The sequence below is a fragment of the Oncorhynchus gorbuscha genome, linkage group LG22 (assembly GCF_021184085.1).
Source record: "Oncorhynchus gorbuscha isolate QuinsamMale2020 ecotype Even-year linkage group LG22, OgorEven_v1.0, whole genome shotgun sequence".
In the NCBI taxonomy this organism is placed as follows: domain Eukaryota; kingdom Metazoa; phylum Chordata; class Actinopteri; order Salmoniformes; family Salmonidae; genus Oncorhynchus; species Oncorhynchus gorbuscha.
The window spans coordinates 48597422-48606466 of NC_060194.1; the positions used below are offsets into that span (position 1 = coordinate 48597422).

Sequence of the window (9045 nt, forward strand, 5' to 3'; positions counted from 1 at the left end):
GCAGTACTGTATCATTTTAATCATTTTAGTCAATAAGATTCTTGCTACGTAGCTTAACTTTCTGAACATTCGAGACGTGTAGTCCACTTGTCATTCAATCTCCTTTGCATTAGCGTAGCCTCTTCTGTAGCCTGTCAACTATGTGTCTGTTTATCCCTGTTCTCTCCTCTCTGCACAGACCATACAAACGCTCCTCACCGCGTGGCCGCGGCCACCCTACTCTGGTGGTCCCAGCGCACACGACCCACGTGGAGTTCCAGGTCTCCGGTAGCCTCTGGAACTGCCAATCTGCGGTCAACAAGGCAGAGTTCATCTCAGCCTATGCCTCCCTCCAGTCCCTCGACTTCTTGGCACTGACGGAAACATGGATCACCACAGACAACACTGCTACTCCTACTGCTCTCTCTTCGTCCGCCCACGTGTTCTCGCACACCCCGAGAGCGTCTGGTCAGCGGGGTGGTGGCACCGGGATCCTCATCTCTCCCAAGTGGTCATTCTCTCTTTCTCCCCTTACCCATCTGTCTATCGCCTCCTTTGAATTCCATGCTGTCACAGTTACTAGCCCTTTCAAGCTTAACATCCTTATCATTTATCGCCCTCCAGGTTCCCTCGGAGAGTTCATCAATGAGCTTGATGCCTTGATAAGCTCCTTTCCTGAGGACGGCTCACCTCTCACAGTTCTGGGCGACTTTAACCTCCCCACGTCTACCTTTGACTCTTTCCTCTCTGCCTCCTTCTTTCCACTCCTCTCCTCTTTTGACCTCACCCTCTCACCTTCCCCCTACTCACAAGGCAGGCAATACGCTCGACCTCATCTTTACTAGATGCTGTTCTTCCACTAACCTCATTGCAACTCCCCTCCAAGTCTCCGACCACTGCCTTGTATCCTTTTCCCTCTCGCTCTCATCCAACACCTCCCACACTGCCCCTACTCGGATGGTATCGCGCCGTCCCAACCTTCGCTCTCTCTCCCCCGCTACTCTCTCCTCTTCCATCCTATCATCTCTTCCCTCCGCTCAAACCTTCTCCCACCTATCTCCTGATTCTGCCTCCTCAACCCTCCTCTCCTCCCTCTCTGCATCCCTTGACTCTCTATGTCCCCTATCCTCCAGGCCGGCTCGGTCCTCCCCTCCCCGCTCCGTGGCTCGATGACTCATTGCGAGCTCACAGAACAGGGCTCCGGGCAGCCGAGCGGAAATGGAGGAAAACTCGCCTCCCTGCGGACCTGGCATCCTTTCACTCCCTCCTCTCTACATTTTCCTCCTCTGTCTCTGCTGCTAAAGCCACTTTCTACCACGCTAAATTCCAAGCATCTGCCTCTAACCCTAGGAAGCTCTTTGCCACCTTCTCCTCCCTCCTGAATCCTCCTCCCCTCCCCCCCCCCTCCTCCCTCTCTGCAGATGACTTCGTCAACCATTTTGAAAAGAAGGTCGACGACATCCGATCCTCGTTTGCTAAGTCAAACGACACCGCTGGTTCTGCTCACACTGCCCTACCCTGTGCTCTGACCTCTTTCTCCCCTCTATCTCCAGATGAAATCTCGCGTCTTGTGACGGCCGGCCGCCCAACAACCTGCCCGCTTGACCCTATCCCCTCCTCTCTTCTCCAGACCATTTCCGGAGACCTTCTCCCTTACCTCACCTCGCTCATCAACTCATCCCTGACCGCTGGCTACGTCCCTTCCGTCTTCAAGAGAGCGAGAGTTGCACCCCTTCTGAAAAAACCTACACTCGATCCCTCCAATGTCAACAATTACAGACCAGTATCCCTTCTTTCTTTTCTCTCCAAAACTCTTGAACGTGCCGTCCTTGGCCAGCTCTCCCGCTATCTCTCTCTGAATGACCTTCTTGATCCAAATCAGTCAGGTTTCAAGACTAGTCATTCAACTGAGACTGCTCTCCTCTGTATCACGGAGGCGCTCCGCACTGCTAAAGCTAACTCTCTCTCCTCTGCTCTCATCCTTCTAGATCTATCGGCTGCCTTCGATACTGTGAACCATCAGATCCTCCTCTCCACCCTCTCCGAGTTGGGCATCTCCGGCGCGGCCCACGCTTGGATTGCGTCCTACCTGACAGGTCGCTCCTACCAGGTGGCGTGGCGAGAATCTGTCTCCTCACCACGCGCTCTCACCACTGGTGTCCCCCAGGGCTCTGTTCTTGGCCCTCTCCTATTCTCGCTATACACCAAGTCACTTGGCTCTGTCATAACCTCACATGGTCTCTCTTATCATTGCTATGCAGACGACACACAATTAATCTTCTCCTTTCCCCCTTCTGATGACCAGGTGGCGAATCGCATCTCTGCATGTCTGGCAGACATATCAGTGTGGATGACGGATCACCACCTCAAGCTGAACCTCGGCAAGACGGAGCTGCTCTTCCTCCCGGGGAAGGACTGCCCGTTCCATGATCTCGCCATCACGGCTGACAACTCCATTGTGTCCTCCTCCCAGAGCGCCAAGAACCTTGGCGTGATCCTGGACAACACCCTGTCGTTCTCAACCAACATCAAGGCGGTGGCCCGTTCCTGTAGGTTCATGCTCTACAACATCCGCAGAGTACGACCCTGCCTCACACAGGAAGCGGCGCAGGTCCTAATCCAGGCACTTGTCATCTCCCGTCTGGATTACTGCAACTCGCTGTTGGCTGGGCTCCCTGCCTGTGCCATTAAACCCCTTCAACTCATCCAGAACGCCGCAGCCCGTCTGGTGTTCAACATTCCCAAGTTCTCTCACGTCACCCCGCTCCTCCGTTCTCTCCACTGGCTTCCAGTTGAAGCTCGCATCCGCTACAAGACCATGGTGCTATAGACATATACCAGACAGACAGGGGGGTCTATAGACATATACCAGACAGACAGGGGGGTCTATAGACATATACCAGACAGACAGACAGGTCTATAGACATATACCAGACAGACAGGGGGGTCTATAGACATATACCAGACAGACAGGGGGGTCTATAGACATATACCAGACAGACAGGGGGGTCTATAGACATATACCAGACAGACAGGGGGTCTATAGACATATACCAGACAGACAGGGGGGGTCTATAGACATATACCAGACAGACAGGTCTATAGACATATACCAGACAGACAGGGGTGTCTATAGACATATACAGTTAGACAGAATATAGTGCAGTCTGAAGGCACATTGGACTTACAGACAGACAGGGGGTCTATAGACATATACCAGACAGACAGACAGGGGGTCTATAGACATATACCAGACAGACAGGGGTGTCTATAGACATATACCAGACAGACAGACAGGTCTATAGACATATACCAGACAGACAGACAGGTCTATAGACATATACCAGACAGGGGGTGTACAGTTAGACAGAATATAGTGCAGTCTGAAGGCACATTGGACTTACAGACAGACAGGGGGTCTATAGACATATACCAGACAGACAGACAGGGGGTCTATAGACATATACCAGACAGACAGACAGGGGGTCTATAGACATATACCAGACAGACAGGGGTGTCTATAGACATATACCAGACAGACAGACAGGTCTATAGACATATACCAGACAGGGGGTGTACAGTTAGACAGAATATAGTGCAGTCTGAAGGCACATTGGACTTACAGACAGAACACAGACGGCTTTCATGGTGCTAAATTAACGTGGTGAATTTTAATTTTCTATAACAAGAGACAAAAAAAGGATCTATGACAACCTTTATAGGGGAAAGATAAAAGGTTATATATATATATATATATATATATATATATATAAGTTCAATAACTCAAACAGGATTGTTTTGAAATCCAATCGTGCTGCAACACATTGATAATAATGTTGCCTGTATTATATGTAACAAATAATCATTTCTTAGCTGTGGTGACCTCAAATATGTTGTGTTTTCAGCATTTCAATATATTGTAGTTGCCTACAGGAAAACATCGGTCCTAAGTTCACATGCATTCTTTTCTAACAGGAGTGGTTTGACTAACGTTAGTCATTTTTGTCACAACGGACAGAGGAAAAGACCGTTGTTGAAAACCACAAAGTTAGAAATTGTGTTAATTACACTGAAAACCACAAGTTAGAGTCATTTCGTTAATTACACTGCACTAGCAGTAGATTTAACCTACGTTTCTCTACCTCCGCACAAAAACGCTCCCTAACGTTTTCCTCGCAAACACACATAACACCGATTCATCAAGTAGCGCACGCCACAAGAGTCAAAACGAGATTATTCATATTTACCGTTACAATGGTTCGAATCCTTCCGTTTGATTGACGGCTGTACCCCCTTTAAATCCAACACCGCCGCTTTCCTCACAAGGTCCAGGATGAAACTATGCCGTCTATAATAACCGTGCAGTCGGAGGGCGTCAGTTTCTCAGCCACAACGCCGCAGACAGTCGGGCGCCTTACAGATACAGGCGTCCTTTTCAACATGATCCACGAACTAAGCAGTTAGTTGGACTGGAGACGGCTGGCTGGACCAGTAGCTTAGGCAGAACGAAGAGACACAAATCAGTGAGGCGTGGCGGGGCTGGGCAGCTCTTCAAGATAACAGAAGCCAGCCACTCAGGGGTCAGGAGGAGGAGAAATATAGACTCCCCTTACGATACCGTTAAAAACCCGATGCAAGGAGGTGAATGTGTGTTCAAAACACTCCTGTCTTGTTTCACAATATTGTCAAGTCAGAGTCCAGATACTATGGGCAACGTTGAATTGATAAAATAATCATTCCCCAATGTCCTCACTGACTTCTAATGTATAGAAACTGAACCACTGAGTCAAATCTTAACCATTGTCAAGCCTGACACAAACCTTTCCCACAGCCATAACACTCCCCATTCGGCAGCTATTTGTTGTTGTAGTCATCGTAGTGAGCAGGTCCAGCCTACGGTGCTCTTTAGGTGTGAAAGGGCCAGAAGCCATCAAGTAGCGGTATAGGCTATGACGGCCTATAGACCGGCCAAAACCGGACAACGCTAGGCCAATTATGCACTGCCCTATGGGACTCCCAATCACAGCCGGTTGTGATACAGCCTGGATTCGAACCAGGGTTTCTATTGTAGGGGAAGGTAGGCAATCTAACAACTCAGTATGTGACAGATGCATCCAGGAGCACAACATCTGGTTGAACCCACTATAACAGAAACGTCTGGTTGAACCCACTTATAACAGCAACGTCTGGTTGAACCCACTTATAACAGCAACGTCTGGTTGAACCCACTATAACAGCAACGTCTGGTTGAACCCACTATAACAGCAACGTCTGGTTGAACCCACTTATAACAGCAACGTCTGGTTGAACCCACTTATAACAGCAACGTCTGGTTGAACCCACTATAACAGCAACGTCTGGTTGAACCCACTATAACAGCAACGTCTGGTTGAACCCACTATAACAGCAACGTCTGGTTGAACCCACTATAACAGCAACGTCTGGTTGAACCCACTTATAACAGCAACGTCTGGTTGAACCCACGTATAACAGCAACGTCTGGTTGAACCCACTATAACAGCAACGTCTGGTTGAACCCACTTATAACAGCAACGTCTGGTTGAACCCACTTATAACAGCAACGTCTGGTTGAACCCAATATAACAACAACGTCTGGTTGAACCCACAATAACAGCAACGTCTGGTTGAACCCACTATAACAGCAACGTCTGGTTGAACCCACTATAACAGCAACGTCTGGTTGAACCCACTTATAACAGCAACGTCTGGTTGAACCCACGTATAACAGCAACGTCTGGTTGAACCCACTATAACAGCAACGTCTGGTTGAACCCACTTATAACAGCAACGTCTGGTTGAACCCACTTATAACAGCAACGTCTGGTTGAACCCACTATAACAGCAACGTCTGGTTGAACCCACTTATAACAGCAACGTCTGGTTGAACCCACTATAACAGCAACGTCTGGTTGAACCCACTTATAACAGCAACGTCTGGTTGAACCCACTTATAACAGCAACGTCTGGTTGAACCCACTTATTACAGCAACGTCTGGTTGAACCCATTTATAACAGCAACGTCTGGTTGAACCCACTATAACAGCAGCGTCTGGTTGAACCCACTATAACAGCAGCGTCTGGTTGAACCCACTATAACAGCAACGTCTGGTTGAACCCACTATAACAGCAACGTCTGGTTGAACCCACTATAACAGCAACGTCTGGTTGAACCCACTATAACAGCAACGTCTGGTTGAACCCACTATAACAGCAACGTCTGGTTGAACCCACTATAACAGCAACGTCTGGTTGAACCCACTATAACAGCAACGTCTGGTTGAACCCACTTATTACAGCAACGTCTGGTTGAACCCACTTATTACAGCAACGTCTGGTTGAACCCACTTATAACAGCAACGTCTGGTTGAACCCACTTATAACAGCAACGTCTGGTTGAACCCACTTATAACAGCAACGTCTGGTTGAACCCACTATAACAGCAGCGTCTGGTTGAACCCACTATAACAGCAGCGTCTGGTTGAACCCACTATAACAGCAGCGTCTGGTTGAACCCACTATAACAGCAGCGTCTGGTTGAACCCACTATAACAGCAACGTCTGGTTGAACCCACTATAACAGCAACGTCTGGTTGAACCCACTATAACAGCAACGTCTGGTTGAACCCACTATAACAGCAACGTCTGGTTGAACCCACTTATAACAGCAACGTCTGGTTGAACCCACTATAACAGCAACGTCTGGTTGAACCCACTTATAATAGCAACGTCTGGTTGAACCCACTATAACAGCAACGTCTGGTTGAACCCACTATAAAAGCAACGTCTGGTTGAACCCACTATAACAACAACGTCTGGTTGAACCCACTTATAACAGCAACGTCTGGTTGAACCCACTTATAACAGCAACGTCTGGTTGAACCCACTTATAACAACAACATCTGGTTGAACCCACTTATAACAGCAACAGGAGTACAATACCAGGGGCAGGCTACCCACCATTGCGACCTGTACGCTCTCGTTGGTTGGCCCTCGCTTCATACTCGTCGCCAAACCCACTGGCTCCATGTCATCTACAAGACCCTGCTAGGTAAAGTCCCCCCTTATCTCACCTCGCTGGTCACCATAGCAGCACCCACCTGTAGCACGCGCTCCAGCAGGTATATCTCTCTGGTCACCCCCAAAGCCAATTCCTCCTTTGGCCGCCTCTCCTTCCAGTTCTCTGTTGCCAATGACTGGAGCGAACTACAAAAATCTCTGAAACTGGAAACACTTATCTCCCTCACTAGCTTTAAGCACCAGCTGTCAGAGTAGCTCACAGATTACTGCACCTGTGCACCTGTACACAGCCCATCTATAATTTAGCCCAAACAACTACCCTGTACTGTATTTATTTATTTAGCTCCTTTGCACCCCATTATTTCTATCTCTACTTTGCACATTCTTCCACTGCAAATCTACCATTGCAGTGTTTTACTTGCTATATTGTAGTTACTTCGCCACCATGGCCTTTTTTTTGCCTTTACCTCCCTTCTCACCTCATTTGCTCACATTGTATATAGACTTGTTTATACTGTATCATTGACTGTATGGTTAAATAAAATAAAAAAGCTTCCTGCCATCCAGGACCAGGCGGTGTCAGAAGAAAGGCCCTAAAGGACCAGGCGGTGTCAGAAGAAAGGCCCTAAAGGACCAGGCGGTGTCAGAGGAAGGCCCTAAAGGACCAGGCGGTGTCAGAGGAAGGACCTAAAGGACCAGGCGGTGTCAGAAGAAAGGCCCTAAAGGACCAGGCGGTGTCAGAGGAAGGCCCTAAAGGACCAGGCGGTGTCAGAGGAAGGCCCTAAAGGACCAGGCGGTGTCAGAGGAAGGCCCTAAAGGACCAGGCGGTGTCAGAGGAAGGCCCTAAAGGAGGAAGGCGGTGTCAGAGGAAGACCCTAAAGGACCAGGCGGTGTCAGAGGAAGGCCCTAAAGGAGGAAGGCGGTGTCAGAGGAAGGCCCGAAAAGACCAGGCGGTGTCAGAGGAAGGCCCTAAAGGACCAGGTGGTGTCAGAGGAAGGCCCTAAAGGAGGAAGACGGTGTCAGAAGAAGGCCCTAAAGGACCAGGCGGTGTCAGAGGAAGGCCCTAAAGGACCAGGCGGTGTCAGAGGAAGGCCCTAAAGGACCAGGCGGTGTCAGAGGAAGGACCTAAAGGACCAGGCGGTGTCAGAGGAAGACCCCAAAGGAGGAAGGCGGTGTCAGAGGAAGGCCCTAAAGGAGGAAGGCGGTGTCAGAGGAAGGCCCAAAATGAGGAAGGCGGTGTCAGAGGAAGGCCCTAAAGGACCAGGCGGTGTCAGAGGAAGGCCCTAAAGGAGGAAGGCGGTGTCAGAGGAAAGCCCTAAAGGAGGAAGGCGGTATCAGAGGAAGGCCCTAAAGGACCAGGCGGTGTCAGAGGAAGGCCCTAAAGGAGGAAGGCGGTGTCAGAGGAAGGCCCTAAAGGAGGAAGGCGTAGTAGACCTTACATTGGAATGCTGAATACAACAGGTGTTGGACTCTGTACCAGTACCCCCTGTATATAGCCTCCACATTGACTCTGTACCGGTACACCCTGTATATAGCCTCCACATTGACTCTGTACCGTAACACCCTGTATATAGCCTCCACATTGACTCTGTACCGTAATACCCTGTTTATAGCCTCCACATTGACTCTGTACTGGTACCCCCTGTTTATAGCCTCCACATTGACTCTGTACCGTAATACCCTGTATATAGCCTCCACATTGACTCTGTACCGTAATACCATAGGTGGTGGAAAGAGATATCCCTCTAGTGGTGTGGGGGCTGTGCTTTGACAAAGTGGGTGGGGTTATATCCTGCCTATTTGGCCCTGTCCGGGGGTATCATCGGATGTGGCCACAGTGTCTCCTGACCCCTCCTGTCTCAGCCTCCAGTATTTATGCTGCAGTAGTTTATGTGTCGAGAGGCTAGGGTCAGTTTATTATATCCGGAGTATTTCTCCTGTCTTATCCGGTGTCCTGTGTGAATTTAAGTATGCTCTCTCTAATTCTCTCTTTCTTTCTCTCGGAGGACCTGAGCCCTAGGACCATGC

At 49.3% G+C, this 9045-nt stretch overlaps 1 protein-coding gene across 1 annotated transcript in view; it reads right to left on the reverse strand.

Annotated features, from left to right (window-relative positions):
- Positions 1-4550, reverse strand: part of LOC124009950 (twisted gastrulation protein homolog 1-A-like) — a 71476-nt gene extending 66926 nt beyond the window's left edge. Inside the window, exon 1 of the mRNA XM_046322210.1 lies at positions 4227-4550. The gene's annotated coding sequence lies outside the window, so the exon portion shown is untranslated. The remainder of the gene's footprint in view (positions 1-4226) is intronic.
- Positions 4551-9045: the final 4495 nt, after the last annotated feature.